An 18534-nucleotide genomic window follows, 5' to 3' on the forward strand; every position below is an offset into this window, starting at 1 on the left:
TTTTTTCTTTTTTTGCCGAAAATCGATTTTCTGTGTTTTTGCGATTATAATATCAGTATTTTGATTAGAACATTAAAAATATAGCTCCAAATATGGAATGTCATACCTCTTTGAGCTCGTAATTAAATTTCCTATCGAACTGTGTTTTCAAAAAAAAACTATATTTTTTTTCACATTTCTTGCAATTTTTGATGATGACATTTAGATTTTTGCCGAAAATCGATTTTCTGTGTTTTTGCGATTATAAATATCAGTATTTTGATCAGAACATTCAAAATATAACTCCAAATATGGAATGTCATACCTCGTTGAGCTCGTAATTAAATTTCCTATCGAACTGTGTTTTCAAAAAAAAATTATATTTTTTTCACATTTCTTGCAATTTTTGATGATGACTTTTGGATTTTTGCCGAAAATCGATATTCTATGTTTTTTGCGATAATAAATTGTAGTATTTTGATCAGAACATTCAAAATATAGCTCCAAATATGGAATGTCATACCTCGTTGAGCTCGTAATTAAATTTCCAATCGAACTGTGTTTTCAAGAAAAAATGATATTTTTTTCACATTTCTTGCAATTTTTGATGATGACTTTTGGATTTTTGCCGAAAATCGATATTCTATGTTTTTTGCGATAATAAATTGTAGTATTTTGATCAGAACATTCAAAATATAGCTCCAAATATGGAATGTCATACCTCGTTGAGCTCGTAATTAAATTTCCTATCGAACTGTGTTTTCAAAAAAAAATTATATTTTTTTCACATTTCTTGCAATTTTTGATGATGAGTTTGTAGTTTTGCCGAAAATCGATTTTCTATGTTTTTTGCGATAATAAATTGTAGTATTTTGATCAGAACATTCAAAATATAGCTCCAAATATGGAATGTCATACCTCGTTGAGCTCGTAATTAAATTTTCTATAGAACTGTGTTTTCAAGAAAAAATTATATTTTTTTCACATTTCTTGCAATTTTTGATGATGACTTTTAGATTTTTGCCGAAAATCGAGTTTCTGTGTTTTTGCGATTATAAATATCAGTATTTTGATCAGAACATTCAAAATATAGCTCCAAATATGGAATGTCATATCTCGTTGAGCTCGTAATTAAATTTTCTATCAAACTGTGTTTTCAAGAAAAAATTATATTTTTTTCACATTTCTTGCAATTTTTGATGATGACTTTTGGATTTTTGCCGAAAATCGATATTCTATGTTTTTTGCGATAATAAATTGTAGTATTTTGATCAGAACATTCAAAATATAGCTCCAAATATGGAATGTCATACCTCGTTGAGCTCGTAATTAAATTTCCTATCGAACTGTGTTTTCAAAAAAAAATTATATTTTTTTCACATTTCTTGCAATTTTTGATGATGAGTTTGTAGTTTTGCCGAAAATCGATTTTCTATGTTTTTTGCGATAATAAATTGTAGTATTTTGATCAGAACATTCAAAATATAGCTCCAAATATGGAATGTCATACCTCGTTGAGCTCGTAATTAAATTTTCTATAGAACTGTGTTTTCAAGAAAAAATTATATTTTTTTCACATTTCTTGCAATTTTTGAATATGACTTTTAGATTTTTGCCGAAAATCGAGTTTCTGTGTTTTTGCGATTATAAATATCAGTATTTTGATCAGAACATTCAAAATATAGCTCCAAATATGGAATGTCATATCTCGTTGAGCTCGTAATTAAATTTTCTATCAAACTGTGTTTTCAAGAAAAAATTATATTTTTTTCACATTTCTTGCAGTTTTTGATGATGACTTTTGGATTTTTGCCGAAAATCGATTTTCTGTGTTTTTGCGATTATAAATATCAGTATTTTGATCAGAACATTCAATATATAACTCCAAATATGGAATGTCATACCTCGTTGAGCTCGTAATTAAATTTCCTATCGAACTGTGTTTTCAAAAAAAAATTATATTTTTTTCACATTTCTTGCAATTTTTGATGATGACTTTTGGATTTTTGCCGAAAATCGAGTTTCTGTGTTTTTGCGATTATAAATATTAGTATTTTGATCAGAACATTCAAAATATAGCTCCAAATATGGAATGTCATATCTCGTTGAGCTCGTAATTAAATTTCCAATCGAACTGTGTTTTCAAGAAAAAATGATATTTTTTTCACATTTCTTGCAATTTTTGATGATGACTTTTGGATTTTTGCCGAAAATCGATATTCTATGTTTTTTGCGATAATAAATTGTAGTATTTTGATCAGAACATTCAAAATATAGCTCCAAATATGGAATGTCATAGCTCGTTGAGCTCGTAATTAAATTTCCTATCGAACTGTGTTTTCAAAAAAAAATTATATTTTTTTCACATTTCTTGCAATTTTTGATGATGAGTTTGTAGTTTTGCCGAAAATCGATTTTCTATGTTTTTTGCGATAATAAATTGTAGTATTTTGATCAGAACATTCAAAATATAGCTCCAAATATGGAATGTCATACCTCGTTGAGCTCGTAATTAAATTTCCTATCGAACTGTGTTTTCAAAAAAAAAATTATATTTTTTTCACATTTCTTGCAATTTTTGATTATGACTTTTGGATTTTTGCCGAAAATCGATATTCTGTGTTTTTGCGATAATAAATTGTAGTATTTTGATCAGAACATTCAAAATATAGCTCCAAATATGGAATGTCATACCTCGTTGAGCTCGTAATTAAATTTCCTATCGAACTGTGTTTTCAAAAAAAAATTATATTTTTTTCACATTTCTTGCAATTTTTGATGATGAGTTTGTAGTTTTGCCGAAAATCGATTTTCTGTGTTTTTGCGATAATAAATTGTAGTATTTTGATCAGAACATTCAAAATATAGCTCCAAATATGGAATGTCATACCTCGTTGAGCTCGTAATTAAATTTTCTATCGAACTGTGTTTTCAAGAAAAAATTATATTTTTTTCACATTTCTTGCAATTTTTGATTATGACTTTTAGATTTTTGCCGAAAATCGAGTTTCTGTGTTTTGCGATTATAAATATCAGTATTTTGATCAGAACATTCAAAATATAGCTCCAAATATGGAATGTCATATCTCGTTGAGCTCGTAATTAAATTTTCTATCAAACTGTGTTTTCAAGAAAAAATTATATTTTTTTCACATTTCTTGCAGTTTTTGATGATGACTTTTGGATTTTTGCCGAAAATCGATTTCTGTGTTTTTGCGATTATAAATATCAGTATTTTGATCAGAACATTCAATATATAGCTCCAAATATGGAATGTCATACCTCGTTGAGCTCGTAATTAAATTTCCTATCGAACTGTGTTTTCAAAAAAAAATTATATTTTTTTCACATTTCTTGCAATTTTGATGATGACTTTTGGATTTTTGCCGAAAATCGATTTTCTGTGTTTTTGCGATTATAAATATTAGTATTTTGATCAGAACATTCAAAATATAGCTCCAAATATGGAATGTCATATCTCGTTGAGCTCGTAATTAAATTTCCAATCGAACTGTGTTTTCAAGAAAAAATGATATTTTTTTCACATTTCTTGCAATTTTTGATGATGACTTTTGGATTTTTGCCGAAAATCGATATTCTATGTTTTTGCGATAATAAATTGTAGTATTTTGATCAGAACATTCAAAATATAGCTCCAAATATGGAATGTCATAGCTCGTTGAGCTCGTAATTAAATTTCCTATCGAACTGTGTTTTCAAAAAAAATTATATTTTTTCACATTTCTTGCAATTTTTGATGATGAGTTTGTAGTTTTGCCGAAAATCGATTTTCTATGTTTTTTGCGATAATAAATTGTAGTATTTTGATCAGAACATTCAAAATATAGCTCCAAATATGGAATGTCATACCTCGTTGAGCTCGTAATTAAATTTTCTATAGAACTGTGTTTTCAAGAAAAAATTATATTTTTTTTCACATTTCTTGCAATTTTTGATGATGACTTTTGGATTTTTGCCGAAAATCGATTTTCTGTGTTTTTGCGATTATAAATATAAGTATTTTGATCAGAACATTCAAAATATAGCTCCAAATATGGAATGTCATACCTCGTTGAGCTCGTAATTAAATTTCCTATCGAACTGTGTTTTCAAAAAAAAATTATATTTTTTTCACATTTCTTGCAATTTTTGATGATGAGTTTGTAGTTTTGCCGAAAATCGATTTTCTATGTTTTTTGCGATAATAAATTGTAGTATTTTGATCAGAACATTCAAAATATAGCTCCAAATATGGAATGTCATACCTCGTTGAGCTCGTAATTAAATTTTCTATAGAACTGTGTTTTCAAGAAAAAATTATATTTTTTTCACATTTCTTGCAATTTTTGAATATGACTTTTAGATTTTTGCCGAAAATCGAGTTTCTGTGTTTTTGCGATTATAAATATCAGTATTTTGATTAGAACATTAAAAATATAGCTCCAAATTTGGAATGTCATACCTCTTTGAGCTCGTAATTAAATTTCCTATCGAACTGTGTTTTCAAAAAAAAACTATATTTTTTTTCACATTTCTTGCAATTTTTGATGATGACATTTAGATTTTTGCCGAAAATCGATTTTCTGTGTTTTTGCGATTATAAATATCAGTATTTTGATCAGAACATTCAAAATATAGCTCCAAATATGGAATGTCATATCTCGTTGAGCTCGTAATTAAATTTTCTATCAAACTGTGTTTTTAAGAAAAAATTATATTTTTTTCACATTTCTTGCAATTTTTGATGATGACCTTTGGATTTTTGCCGAAAATCGATTTTCTGTGTTTTTGCGATTATAAATATAAGTATTTTGATCAGAACATTCAAAATATAGCTCCAAATATGGAATGTCATATCTCGTTGAGCTCGTAATTAAATTTTCTATCAAACTGTGTTTTCAAGAAAAAATTATATTTTTTTCACATTTCTTGCAATTTTTGATGATGACTTTTGCCGAAAATCGATTTTCTGTGTTTTTGCGATTATAAATATCAGTATTTTGATCAGAACATTAAAAATATAGCTCCAAATATGGAATGTCATATCTCGTTGAGCTCGTAATTAAATTTTCTATCGAACTGTGTTTTCAAGAAAAAATTATATTTTTTTTCACATTTCTTGCAATTTTTGATGATGACATTTAGATTTTTGCCGAAAATCCATTTTCTGTGTTTTTGGGATTATAAATATCAGTATTTTGATCAGAAAATTCAAAGTATAGCTCCAAATATGGAATGACATACCTCGTCGAGCTCGAAATTAAATTTCCTATCGAACTGTGTTTTCAAAAAAAAATTATATTTTTTTCACATTTCTTGCAATTTTTGATGATGACTTTTGGATTTTTGCCGAAAATCGATTTTCTGTGTTTTTGCGATTATAAATATCAGTATTTTGATCAGAACATTCAAAATATAGCTCCAAATATGGAATGTCATACCTCGTTGAGCTCGTAATTAAATTTCCTATCGAACTGTGTTTTCAAAAAAAAATTATATTTTTTTCACATTTCTTGCAATTTTTGATGACTTTTTGGACTTTTAGGTTTTTGCCGAAAATCGATTTTCTGTGTTTTTGCGATTATAATATCAGTATTTTGATTAGAACATTAAAAATATAGCTCCAAATATGGAATGTCATACCTCGTTGAGCTCGTAATTAAATTTCCTATCGAACTGTGTTTTCAAAAAAAAATTATATTTTTTTTCACATTTCTTGCAATTTTTGATGATGACATTTAGATTTTTGCCGAAAATCCATTTTCTGTGTTTTTGCGATTATAAATATCAGTATTTTGATCAGAAAATTCAAAGTATACCTCCAAATATGGAATGACATACCTCGTCGAGCTCGAAATTAAATTTTCTATCGAACTGTGTTTTCAAGAAAAAATTATATTTTTTTCACCTTTTTTGCAAATTTTGATGATGAGTTTGTAGTTTTGCCGAAAATCGATTTTCTGTGTTTTTGCGATAATAAATTGTAGTATTTTGATCAGAGCATTAAAAATATAGCTCCAAATATAGAATGTCATATCTCGTTGAGCTCGTAATTAAATTTTCTATCGAACTGTGTTTTCAAGAAAAAATTATATTTTTTTTCACATTTCTTGCAATTTTTGATGATGACTTTTGGATTTTTGCCGAAAATCGATTTTCTGTGTTTTTGCGATTATAAATATCAGTATTTTGATCAGAACATTCAAAATATAGCTCCAAATATGGAATGTCATATCTCGTTGAGCTCGTAATTAAATTTCCTATCGAACTGTGTTTTCAAAAAAAAATTATATTTTTTTTCACATTTCTTGCAATTTTTGATGATGACATTTAGATTTTTGCCGAAAATCCATTTTCTGTGCTTTTGCGATAATAAATTGTAGTATTTTGATCAGAAAATTCAAAGTATAGCTCCAAATATGGAATGTCATATCTCGTTGAGCTCGTACTTAAATTTTCTATCAAACTGTGTTTTCAAGAAAAAATTATATTTTTTTCACATGTTTTGCAAATTTTGATGATGAGTTTGTAGTTTTACCGAAAATCGATTTTCTGTGTTTTTGCGATAATAAATTTTAGTATTTTGATCAGAACATTCAAAATATAGCTCCAAATATGGAATGTCATACCTCGTTGAGCTCGTAATTAAATTTCCTATCGAACTGTGTTTTCAAAAAAAAATTATATTTTTTTTTCACATTTCTTGCAATATTTGATGATGACTTTTAGATTTTTGCCGAAAATCGATTTTCTGTGTTTTTGCGATTATAAATATCAGTATTTTGATTAGAACATTAAAAATATAGCTTCAAATATGGAATGTCATATCTCGTTGAGCTCGTAATTAAATTTTCTATCGAACTGTGTTTTCAAAAAAAAATTATATTTTTTTCACATTTCTTGCAATTTTTGATGATGAGTTTGTAGTTTTGCCGAAAATCGATTTTCTGTGCTTTTGCGATAATAAATTGTAGTATTTTGATCAGAACATTAAAAATATAGCTCCAAATATGGAATGTCATATCTCATTGAGCTCGTAATTAAATTTTCTATCGAACTGTGTTTTCAAGAAAAAATTATATTTTTTTCACATTTCTTGCAATTTTTGATGATGAGTTTGTAGTTTTGCCGAAAATCGATTTTCTGTGCTTTTGCGATAATAAATTGTAGTATTTTGATCAGAAAATTCAAAGTATAGCTCCAAATATGGAATGTCATACCTCGTCGAGCTCGTAATTAAATTTCCTATCAAACTGTGTTCTCAAAAAAAAATTATATTTTTTTCACATTTCTTGCAATTTTTGATGACGACTTTTGGATTTTTGCCGAAAATTGATTTTCTGTGTTTTTGCGATTATAAATATCAATATTTTGATCAGAACATTCAAAATATAGCTCCAAATATGGAATGTCATATCTCGTTGAGCTCGTACTTAAATTTTCTATCAAACTGTGTTTTCAAGAAAAAATTATATTTTTTTTACATTTCTTGCAATTTTTGATGATGACTTTTAGATTTTTGCCGAAAATCCATTTTCTGTGTTTTTGCGATTATAAATATCAGTATTTTGATCAGAAAATTCAAAGTATAGCTCCAAATATGGAATGACATACCTCGTCGAGCTCGAAATTAAATTTTCTATCGAACTGTGTTTTCAAGAAAAAATTATATTTTTTTCACATTTCTTGCAAATTTTGATGATGAGTTTGTAGTTTTGCCGAAAATCGATTTTCTGTGCTTTTGCGATAATAAATTGTAGTATTTTGATCAGAACATTCAAAATATAGCACCAAATATGGAATGTCATATCTCGTTGAGCTCGTAATTAAATTTTCTATCAAACTGTGTTTTCAAGAAAAAATTATATTTTTTTCACATTTCTTGCAATATTTGATGATGACTTTTAGATTTTTGCCGAAAATCGATTTTCTGTGTTTTTGCGATTATAAATATCAGTATTTTGACTAGAACATTAAAAATATAGCTCCAAATATGGAATGTCATATCTCGTTGAGCTCGTAATTAAATTTTCTATCGAACTGTGTTTTCAAGAAAAAATTATATTTTTTTCACATTTCTTGCAATTTTTGATGATGACTTTTAGATTTTTGCCGAAAATCGATTTTCTGTGTTTTTGCGATTATAAATATCAGTATTTTGATCAGAACATTCAAAATATAGCTCCAAATATGGAATGTCATATCTCGTTGAGCTCGTAATTAAATTTTCTATCGAACTGTGTTTTCAAGAAAAAATTATATTTTTTTCACATTTCTTGCAATTTTTGATGATGACTTTTAGATTTTTGCCGAAAATCGATTTTCTGTGTTTTTGCGATTATAAATAGCAGTATTTTGATCAGAACATTCAAAATATAGCTCCAAATATGGAATGTCATACCTCGTTGAGCTCGTAATTAAATTTCCAATCGAAAAAAATTATATTTTTTTTGCATATTGGGTGCGGGGTTAAATACATATAATTAAAATTAATCTATAACAAGTTGGGAATTTGTAAGTATTAAATAATACTTATTTATATATATTTTTAAAATTTTTTGAATTAACTAGCCGCTATTCTTTCGAGCAGTCATCTCAGACCAACATGTTGCGTGCAACAAGTTGCAAGTTGTCCGATACGAAGACAGTCTTCACCGAAAGCTAGAGAGCAACTGCAACGTTGCAGATTCCTTCTTGAGGTCGCCTCGTACGGTAGTGCCTCCACCTGCGCTCAGACTCGGATCTCGATAGCCTGGAGATCGCGGATCTCGTAATCGTCTCGAAGTGCGCGTAGTGAATTGTGCTGGTGCTGACAGTGTAACGCTTGATAGAATAATAAATAATAAGAAGTGGAAGAAGTGGAAGAAGGGGGAGATCCTCAAAGAAATGTGGCCAAGCTACCATAAATAAAGTGCGGATTTCAAACGAGACGATAAATCTATTCCCGAAACGGGCACGCAATCGAGGGAATTCGAATCCACCTTACGGTTCGGTTTTGGGTTCGTTTGGTTTTGGATAGGTTCGGGTTCCGCTGAGAGCGGTAAGTACGCAATTACCTTGGCACTGGCAAGGGTCACTTTGCAAGCGATTTATGTCTTGGGGTCTTGGGTGTTTAGGTGTTGGCGTTCCCGCTGGGCGCCCCCACTTCCCAGTTCCCAGTACCCCATCCTCGGTGCCAGGTTCTGACCATTCCCCCTGACATGGCCATGACAAATGAACATGTTGCCGGGGCATGATCAGCGGTCCGCGCTGCCTTCCTTTGATTGAATTGAAATATCCACACGGTTTGGGGGACCGAAGAAGCTTGCATGATTTGAGCAGCACCAGCGACTTTTGTCATTCCCAAAAAGATAAGGGGCACGAGAGGCAGTGGCAGTCGCACGTACAGTGTTGCACCCAGTTGCCAGACATCGAGTCCTTCGTGTCGTCGCTTTTTGTCCATTAAAACCTCAAGGAATGCGAGGGGTTCGCTTTTGTATGGCAATGGTAACCTTCTGGTTAGGTTTTAAGCTTAATCATTTTATAATAAGAACTGTGCCTATATCCGATTGTTAAACAAGTACTGGTTATGTAATTGTTGAAGTCTTCTTTATGGTTCCCATGCAATTTCCTTTTTATTTAATTTATAGAATAATGTCTTTATTTTCATGCACTACCCCACAAGAACTAGTCAACCATAAACCAATAGAGTAGTAAAACCACCAAGTTCTTGACAGCTTTCATTGGAACCTTTGAAGCCGTCGATAACTAAGCTACCGCAGTGAAATTTACTCGTCAGCTTCCTTCGTGGATTGCGTGTCTGGGTTGCACGAGATTCCGATTCCGACTCCGATTCCATGGAACCACCTGTGGTGCGAAAGTGCCGCGATTGTGGACCCGCGAACATTTGCGAGAATGGTTTTATTTCTGCGGATGCAAAGGGTTAAGTCTTAGCCACTCCGATTAGCTGGCGGACGCACGATTCCACTTCCTGGGAAGATAAATGGACCCTGGTTTGATGGAAAACTCTATTTAGCACGCACCTAGAACTGATTTACAATATTTTACAGAAATGGTGCCACACAAGCCTTGGGGCGCGAATTCTTCAGCCGTAGAGCAGCTGCTCTTGCAACAACTTAATTAGTCATGTTTTACACGAACTGGGTACATCCCCTTGGGCGGATATATTCAACACCTGAATATGTTTACATGTTTATCGAAGTTTCCCAGTTATTCAAACTTTAGTTTTATTCTAATTTTTTGATGAACTGAACAACTGAATTGGAAACCGGCTTTTTGGTGTGCAAGCTGAATGCAATAATTACTTTAGATTTGTAAGTTAATATCGTTGCTGTCAAACTCACTGAAGCGAGACCGAGATTTTCCACATGTTGCACTGCCAAAAGATACATCATTTGGTACGGATTGATACGTGTTGGCGATCCCCTCAAGCTCGCACCATTCCCAGGCTGTCTTCCCTTTCAGGGAATACCTTATCGACCCATCCCAACATTGAGCATCATGTATTGCAAATCGTTGCACTGATGGGAATACGAATGCGAACTCGAATTCGAATGCATCAATGTCAGCCAGACAGACGACACTTTTACATCTGTCAATCGGAGGCACTGCCTCCTCCTTCGTTTCCACTATAGATGTAGATATATATGCCAGCTAATCTCTCATAAGTACTCCATAGTGTTTTGCTGAAAAGTATTTCGCCGGTGAGAGCAAGACGTTTTCGTTTCACATCCGTTTCACTTGATTTTGATCAGCAATGCAATTCAATTTGCAATTCACTTTCTTCGTCGCAGACAATGCGATGCGGCCAGCAAATGTTGCATGTACGACTATAACGTTCCACTTGGCTGACAGGCGGTGTTAGACCTCCGGTTTTTCATCATCTTCAGTCGTTTTTGTCGCCATCCGCTTACTGTATCATAAACATTCATGCCAACTCTTTGTCTTTCTGTACCCACAAAGGGTCTTTGAGTTCAGTGGCTCGCTTTGTTATGATGTTGCGAAGGGCAAATTATACATTGTTAATATGCTTGATAAGTGTGAGGCTATGATGGGGATCTCCATCCTTGCATATATGATTATGGTATGATATCCAGGAAAGAAGTTCCGAGGGCTAGATTTAGGAGTAAATTGTCTAGCTCTAAAGTAATCCAATCAAAATCTATCAAAATAAGTTTCTAAGTGTCTATCAAAACAAGTGGCTGACTGTTGTTAATGAAGCATTAATTTAATAATTAAATATCATTCTATTAACATAAATATCCCCTTATGATCACTATTTCAAAGGTGCTCCCAGCTTCGATCCGAAATCCTTGGCACTTTTCTCCTCGTTTCGATGACTGTCGCGATGAGAAGCCGATGAGCCTTCATGAGAAACCAGTTCCTTGGCTCCCTGTCCACAACGATACCTCCTCATCCTCATGAGGTATTTGTTTGGCACGACATTTGCTTCTTGGCCGCGGCGATGTTGTGCTTGTTGTGCTGTTGTTGCTGTTGGCCCCTGCGAATGGCTGTGGCACGCCTCCGACTTTTCCATGGTGGCGATTCTGGTGACGATGGCAATGACGTCCCTGCCCATCTCCCCAATCCGCGGATCACATCATGTCGTCACGCGAACTTTAATTCGTTCATTAATTCAGCCGGCAAACGGTTAGCCGGCTCGGTGGGCGTGGAAGTAGCTGGAAGTGTTAATTAGTTGTTAGTGTCTCCGCCTGTCCTTCGCGGATATATACTTAAAGCTATATACTTAATGAGCGCCACTGGAGCTCCAATGTCAATCGTGAGTGCCTCTGCCCAGTGCCCAGCCAACTGCTTATTAATCTATCCAGATAGGAGGAAAAATAGATATGCCCCTTGAGGATTTATCAACTAAAAGTGCTTTTAGCATCAGAAATAAATAGTGTGTGTTTTATAATCTTCTTCTTTTTGTTCTAGGAAGCAACTTTTATCAATTTTACTTACTTTTTTTGATGATCATACAACCTTTGGCTTAAAAACCCATGATAAATTTCCGAATTGTAACCTTTTGTCGTATTACGATCGCATATTTTTAACCACGGCTCATGCCAGGTGATTTCCATAATTGTGTAAATTGCTGGAGTCGCTGCTCCGCCGTGTCGAATGGGCATTTCCACTTTTGAGAAATACCTCTTGTCTGCGAGGAACAGTCACAAATTAGTGGGCCAGCAACTGGAACTGGGCACATCGATCCAACGACCAATTGCAATTGCAGAACCCTTGCGAATAAATTCCTTTACAAGCAATTTTGACCCAGGTCCACCGATGGAAACCCAAGCGAAATGCGCAGGTGATGCGAGGTGAGGTCCAATCTTGGAATTGGGCCCCGAAGCGGCAGTATACTGCAATGGCCAGGAATCACCTCCAGAATCCAGAATCCAGAATCTGGTGTGGGTGTGCAGCTGTGTGTGCTGTCAACCCGGCCAGTGATCCATGGTGCCCATGCGGAAATGCTGGCCAAGGGTGTGCAATTGCTTTGGCCACATCCACATCCACATCCACATCCATGGTTATAGCCATAGACTCTTTGGCCATGGCAATTGCGATTGCATTTTCTTTATCGCATCCTGCACAAATTACGAAAATATTTCACGTTCCCCGGGGTTTGGCCAACTTAGATTTGTATGTGAGGCTGTGCCGGGGCCTCCTTGGGTCACTTGCCCATGGAACGTGTCCACATTTGCCTGGCCACAGAGCTCCATTGAGGAATTCCCTGTCTTTGTTCCTAGTTCTGTTCCTGCTCCTTCATCGATCCTCGTGCTCTTTGACTTGCCGCGTGGGAGAGATAGATAAATATGGGGTTGCCAATGGAAAATACACCCATAGCAGGTTACTTACTTTCCAGATTTATTTATGGTCTTTGTTCTTAACTTAAAAAGTTACAATTTATAGAATCAGTAATCAAGTCTTCTAACTCGTTTCTTGCACGCATATTCCGAGAGAATCTATATGGATAGAAAAAAATTAGAGCAAGCCACTGAGTAATTGCAAACTGGTTAAGCCAAATTGGGTCGGGATTAGTTAGCCTAGAATCATATATGCATGGCTATTACCATTTAATAACTGATTGTGAGAGGAAACGCGATTTATATGAATTTGTACTGCAATTATGAGGGAATCTAATCGTGGTACTAAATGGAAAATGTTTCAGTTTTATTCCTTATCGTTAAAAGAAATAGGCTTTGAACCTCAGTAAATAATTAATGTTAGAACAGCAACTCCAAGTGCTACCACAAATTCAGCAACTAATAAAATATTTTACCACTTTGGGCAAATTGAAGTTTATTTTTACAATGCCTTGCGGTTGGCACAAAACCCACAATTAGTATTAAAAACTCAATCGTTAAGATTCCGCTGATTGGCTCCTAGGCTCCCAAACAGCTAGGATCCAAGATCAGTGGAAGCCATAGGTCAAGTCGAAGTCATTCACAGGCTGTATATCTCGCTGAGAGCTGACTGATGATGATGGCTTATGCAACAGCGAGTTCTGCAATTCATAAATATCAAGAGTCGGGCTCTAAAAACCAGAGAAGACTCGTCTAATTGTTTGGCTCCTTTTACTGGCCATCGATCCAATGCCAATGCCACTGGGCAGCGCCGTCGGAATGGCGAGGACAAGTTTTTGTGGGCCAACCACGATTGTGATCTTGGCCAGGTCCTTAGCGGGCTACACGTGCTGGCATCCACATCCACTTGCATCGTGGATCGAAGCGATATTGCGTAACCTGCACGCGACAAGAAATTTAACGCAATGCGGCTAGATCGTTGTGGGCACAGCGGCGGTCAACCAAATAGGTTCATAAAGGTAGTAAAAAATAGGAACCTAGTGGAAGGAAAATACCTTTGATCAATCTAAATGGGTTTAAAAATTATTTAAAGTTATTTATTGAAATATGCAAATAGAATTTATCTCTTAACAGTATGCATTCCAAGAAGTTATCTAAGACAAATTTATACAAATTTATAACTAATATACCTATGTATCTATTAGTATGGCAACCACTGTACGTGCACTTAGATCTATCTATTATGGAGCGATCGTCGTGCTTCCAATCGACATTTTTGAAGTCGGATTTAAAGCTGCAGCGATGCGCCTTCTTGGGACCTAATGCAATTAAGATTCGATTAAAAGTTTTCACACACCTGACGTCGTTCGGCGATGACTGGCCTGGCAGTCAGGTGTGCCAATCCGGGATTGGGATGCAGCGAATGGAGCGAATGGAGCGGGACTCCCACATAAATTAGCACATTACGTGCCGTTGAGTGTGCTGCCGCCTTCCGCTTTCCGCTTTCCTCAGTGCACTTCCTCATCCGTTTCCGCTGCTGAGCTTCTGCTCAGAAACAAAACTCAATGGGAGCGGGAGCAAGTACTTTCCATTTTCTGGGCTCCAGAGATACAGAGATCCGCAGTTCAGTTGCCGCCCTCGGCCACTGGGCTCCTTCTCATTCGTGACTGAAACCTCAGCGTCTCGTCTTTGGGTTGGTCGCTGCTGGTTCTTTGTTTATGGCTGTGAAATTCGCAAATTGAATCTTGCGCAGGTTGAAGACCAACTGCCTCTTTTATTTTTTTTTTCCTCACAGCCTTACAGCCTCACAACCTGAGCTATGCACACGTAATTATCCTTAAAGCCAGAAACGTGACGATATTTGCAATTTTCATGCATTTAAGTTCCGTTGAAAATGTTCGGCAGGAATGCGAATATTAATGCCGAATGCGAACTGCAAGCGGCTTCGAATTTCGCATACATTGTGGCTGATTCGCGGGATAAACATCTTTTTTTCGCCTTTCAACTGACAGCCAGGTAAGGTTTTAATTGTAGCCCTGAGCAGAGAATAGAGTTACCCATCATAAGATCGACCATACAGGTTATTGCGAGAGTATGAAGTAGATGGAATAGAGGTCATCTCATTTCAGGAGTTGAGTATAAAGTATAAAGCTGATTTTCGAGAGATATTGTTTCCATTCCAGGTTGCTTGCATTGCAAACACAGTACTGTCCACTTGATAATTACATAGAAAATCACGTACGAATGCAGATGTCGATTTTCTTAGAAAAGTATTATTAATGTCCCGAATACGATTAGCTCACAATGGTTAAATTGTGGAACAACGGGCCAGAACAAACGCGATTACCAAATCAACGAGAGCCCACAACCACATGGCATCCGCGCCAAATTCATTGAGTTTCGACTGCCTTCGTCTGTCGACTCGATTCGCGAAAATATTTCTCAATGTCTAACCCGAGGCCATGGCCAAGGAGTCGTCCGGATCTCCAACGGTCCACCTTCGACTGCCTTCGTCCAGACCCTGGCCACCACCACCTATTAATCAAAATCTCTTGATCTACACAAATCCGTGCACTGCGAGAAATCGCGGTTCAGTCGAATAGCTAGCATAATTGAGTGGCTAAAAAATTTCTTAAAGTGTGGTGAAGTTCGAGGACAGCATCCACATCTACAGCCGTAGCCCCTCCACGTTGATGGACGACCAAGACGCCATGGCTCCGACTTTGAGTCCACCGAAAACTTTGTTTCTGGCTACACAGGTCAACAAAACTGAGGTTTTTTTCTTTCTCTTCATGGATAAAATGCTTCTGAAAGCTTAGGTTTTTTTTCATATTTATACTCCAAGAACTTTCTAAGAACTCTTTTATAATTCTTTAAGAATTCAAAGAGTTAACTTCAAAAGTTTGTTTGGTAAAACATTCTCTTGTACTGTATCTCATAGCTCGCCTATTGCCTGCATCTAGTTCGTATTTAGCTTTGTGCTCAACCCTGCTGGACAGTGTAACTTCGGGTGGAGATTGGCGGGGGCGGCGCTCGACCCTTGGCAGGGATTTCGAGGGAAGCGGGCAGCAAACATGCGGTAAATCACAAAAGCGAGCCACGATACCACGATGCGATAGCAGCAGCTGCAGTTTCTTGGGGGCACCGACTAGGCCTTGAGTTGGACTTGCCGCCCTTGGCTCTTTATTAAATTAAGTTAAATCATGTAATTTCCCTGTATCGAGTCAAAAGTGCACTTCTCATTCGGGGGCGGAGTTCTAGAGCCCGGAGAAGAAGGGCCACATTCTAGGACTGCAATCATCTGCGGGCCTGGGAAATTGCTCAGTCGATGCCTCCAAATTGATTGTAAATGTTTGCCCAGGCGGTTTTAAAGTACAGCTCAAAAAGTTAAGCTTCATCAGATATCCGTGTTGTTTTTAAGAAGGTTTTATAGAACCTCTATCTATACTGATCGTTCTTTAAAAGTAAAGAATAGACTCCAATAGCTTATAAAAGAACTATAGATATAGAGTTCTAATCATAGCAAAATAAACTGACGAACTTGGAACAATACGAGTATATAAGTTCAAACATTGAAGAACTCCAAGTACTGATAGGAGTTTTGTAAGCCTTTGAATAGAAATATAGTTGATGTTAATTGTCCTTGATAGTTTCCATTAAATATGAGTGGCTACTGTTCTGCTCTATCTATTTCTATCTATTTCCCCACTGTGGTCTACTTCCCACTCGATATGAATGAAGCTAGAAGAAACATTTCCATCTGTCTGCATTTCAGCTGACTTATTAATTCATACCTGAACTCGGCGAACGAATGCTGATTTGTTGAAATGGCTGCGAATGCAAATTGCCAGCGGCCCCCCACATGAGAAGTCTTGGCCAGAAAGACCAGGAAGGCCAGGAAGGGTGCTCCCTTGGAAAAGTTTTCGGTTTGGAGTGGAGCGACCCACAGCGGCGTTTGTCTTCCAGTCTTCCACTTTACAGATTGGAGTGGAAATTGTATATCGCACTGGTGGTTAGAATAAATAAATTCCCGTCGTACCAACGAGCAGCAGTCAGTCGCAACAGTCAGCTTGCCCAGCTATTCCAGCGAACGGACCATTCTAGACGGACCACCTCCATCTGCATCTGCAGCCCCAACTCCAACTTCAGCTCCAACTCCAGCTCCACACAGCCTGCATATTTATGAGATTTATTTTATTTTATGCGATGTCGCTACCTGATACTCAGATACTCCGATTCTCCGGCTCCCGCTGTCCGTGCGCATTTATTAGATGACATATTTTATTCATTCCAAAAGAACCCGCGACCAGGAGACCACTAGACCACTAGACCAGGCGACCATGGCGATTAGCCATGTTCAGATAGCCAAATTGTTCCGGATGGAATGGCTGCCGTTTCGTTTCCGCTGCTTAAGCCGATTTATGGCCCAAACATTTCCTTGGCCGTGTAATCTGTCAGCCACGAGAGATAGGATTCGAGTTGGGAAGAAAGGGGTATGGTGGGGGGAAAGGTGGAGCCAATCAGCAGCCATATATATTGACAAAATCAAAGTACTAGATTGTTGGCCCCAAGGGAACGGACCCTTCCTTCAAAGCTTCTGCTCTCTCATGTTGCGTCATAAACCACAAGTGGCGCAGATATCGCTGATCTCAAAGTGACTTCTACAGGCAGAGAAAATGGGCACTTTCTCGTGAGATTATCACAGCAGATATTATAAAAGTATTTATGTAGAAAATAATGCTACATATTACAATTGGAAGACCCGAACTACTACAAAAAATTAACCTCATAAATCTGCTCAAATATGTATAATATTAATACAATTTATTGGTTTTAAACAGTATAATTTATGTGGCTTATCTGGCAAACATCGTGTTATCTACAAATCAGAACTTTTGACCGATTTGCTGAGAACCTTTTTCTTTGTGTTCCTGTGACTTTAATCAAACGCCGCCGCCCGCTGTGGTGACATTGAGAAATGCCGACGCCAGCGGCCTGGTCTCCGATTTCTGCTGCCGATGGCGGCCACATGTTCCTCCGCACACGTCCAACACTTTATGACAATCATTTGAGTTAATTGCCAACGGGCCGAGTGGATAGCTCCACACGGTGGACCACACGGCGAAGTGGCCGCGTGTGGCGTAAATACTGCGTCTCATTTGGCCAAGCAAACTCATCTGTTTAGACGCACTTGCAACATGTTGCATGGCATGGTGTGGCATGATGTGGCGTCCAGTCAGGCCCCGCCCCCAGACGAGATCCATTGCCATTCCCACTTCCAGAGCCAGAGCCAGACCCAGACCCAGACCCATCTGAGCTGGGCAGTAAAAGGCATTAGCGTCCGTGTCTGTCACCTTCGTCATGGTCACGCTAATCGTGGTAATCGGCTGCGCCAATAAACCGACAGGTTTATGGACCTGCAGACGCGGAAGCCCCGGAAGCCTCCTGCGACCAGACGCATGCGCATTGCGCACTTGATTTAAAAGCAATTAAAATGCGAATTGATGCCACGATCGATTTTTCACCAGTCGCTTAGCTCGTCGAAGCTGGCCAAATGCCAAAAGCGGGCCAAGTCCTCAATCCTCAATCCTCAATCCTGCTTTCGCCAGATGGAAAAGATCTAGCCCAGTTTGCATTTATGCTTTATTTCCTATCATTCAAATTTTTGTTGGTTTAACTGGGGATCATAGAAGGATAACTATGGCTGTCTAGGCAAACTTAATATCACCATAATGAAGCTTGCTGCCTTTTC

This window comes from Drosophila yakuba, chromosome 2L, assembly GCF_016746365.2.
Source record: "Drosophila yakuba strain Tai18E2 chromosome 2L, Prin_Dyak_Tai18E2_2.1, whole genome shotgun sequence".
NCBI classification, from domain to species: domain Eukaryota; kingdom Metazoa; phylum Arthropoda; class Insecta; order Diptera; family Drosophilidae; genus Drosophila; species Drosophila yakuba.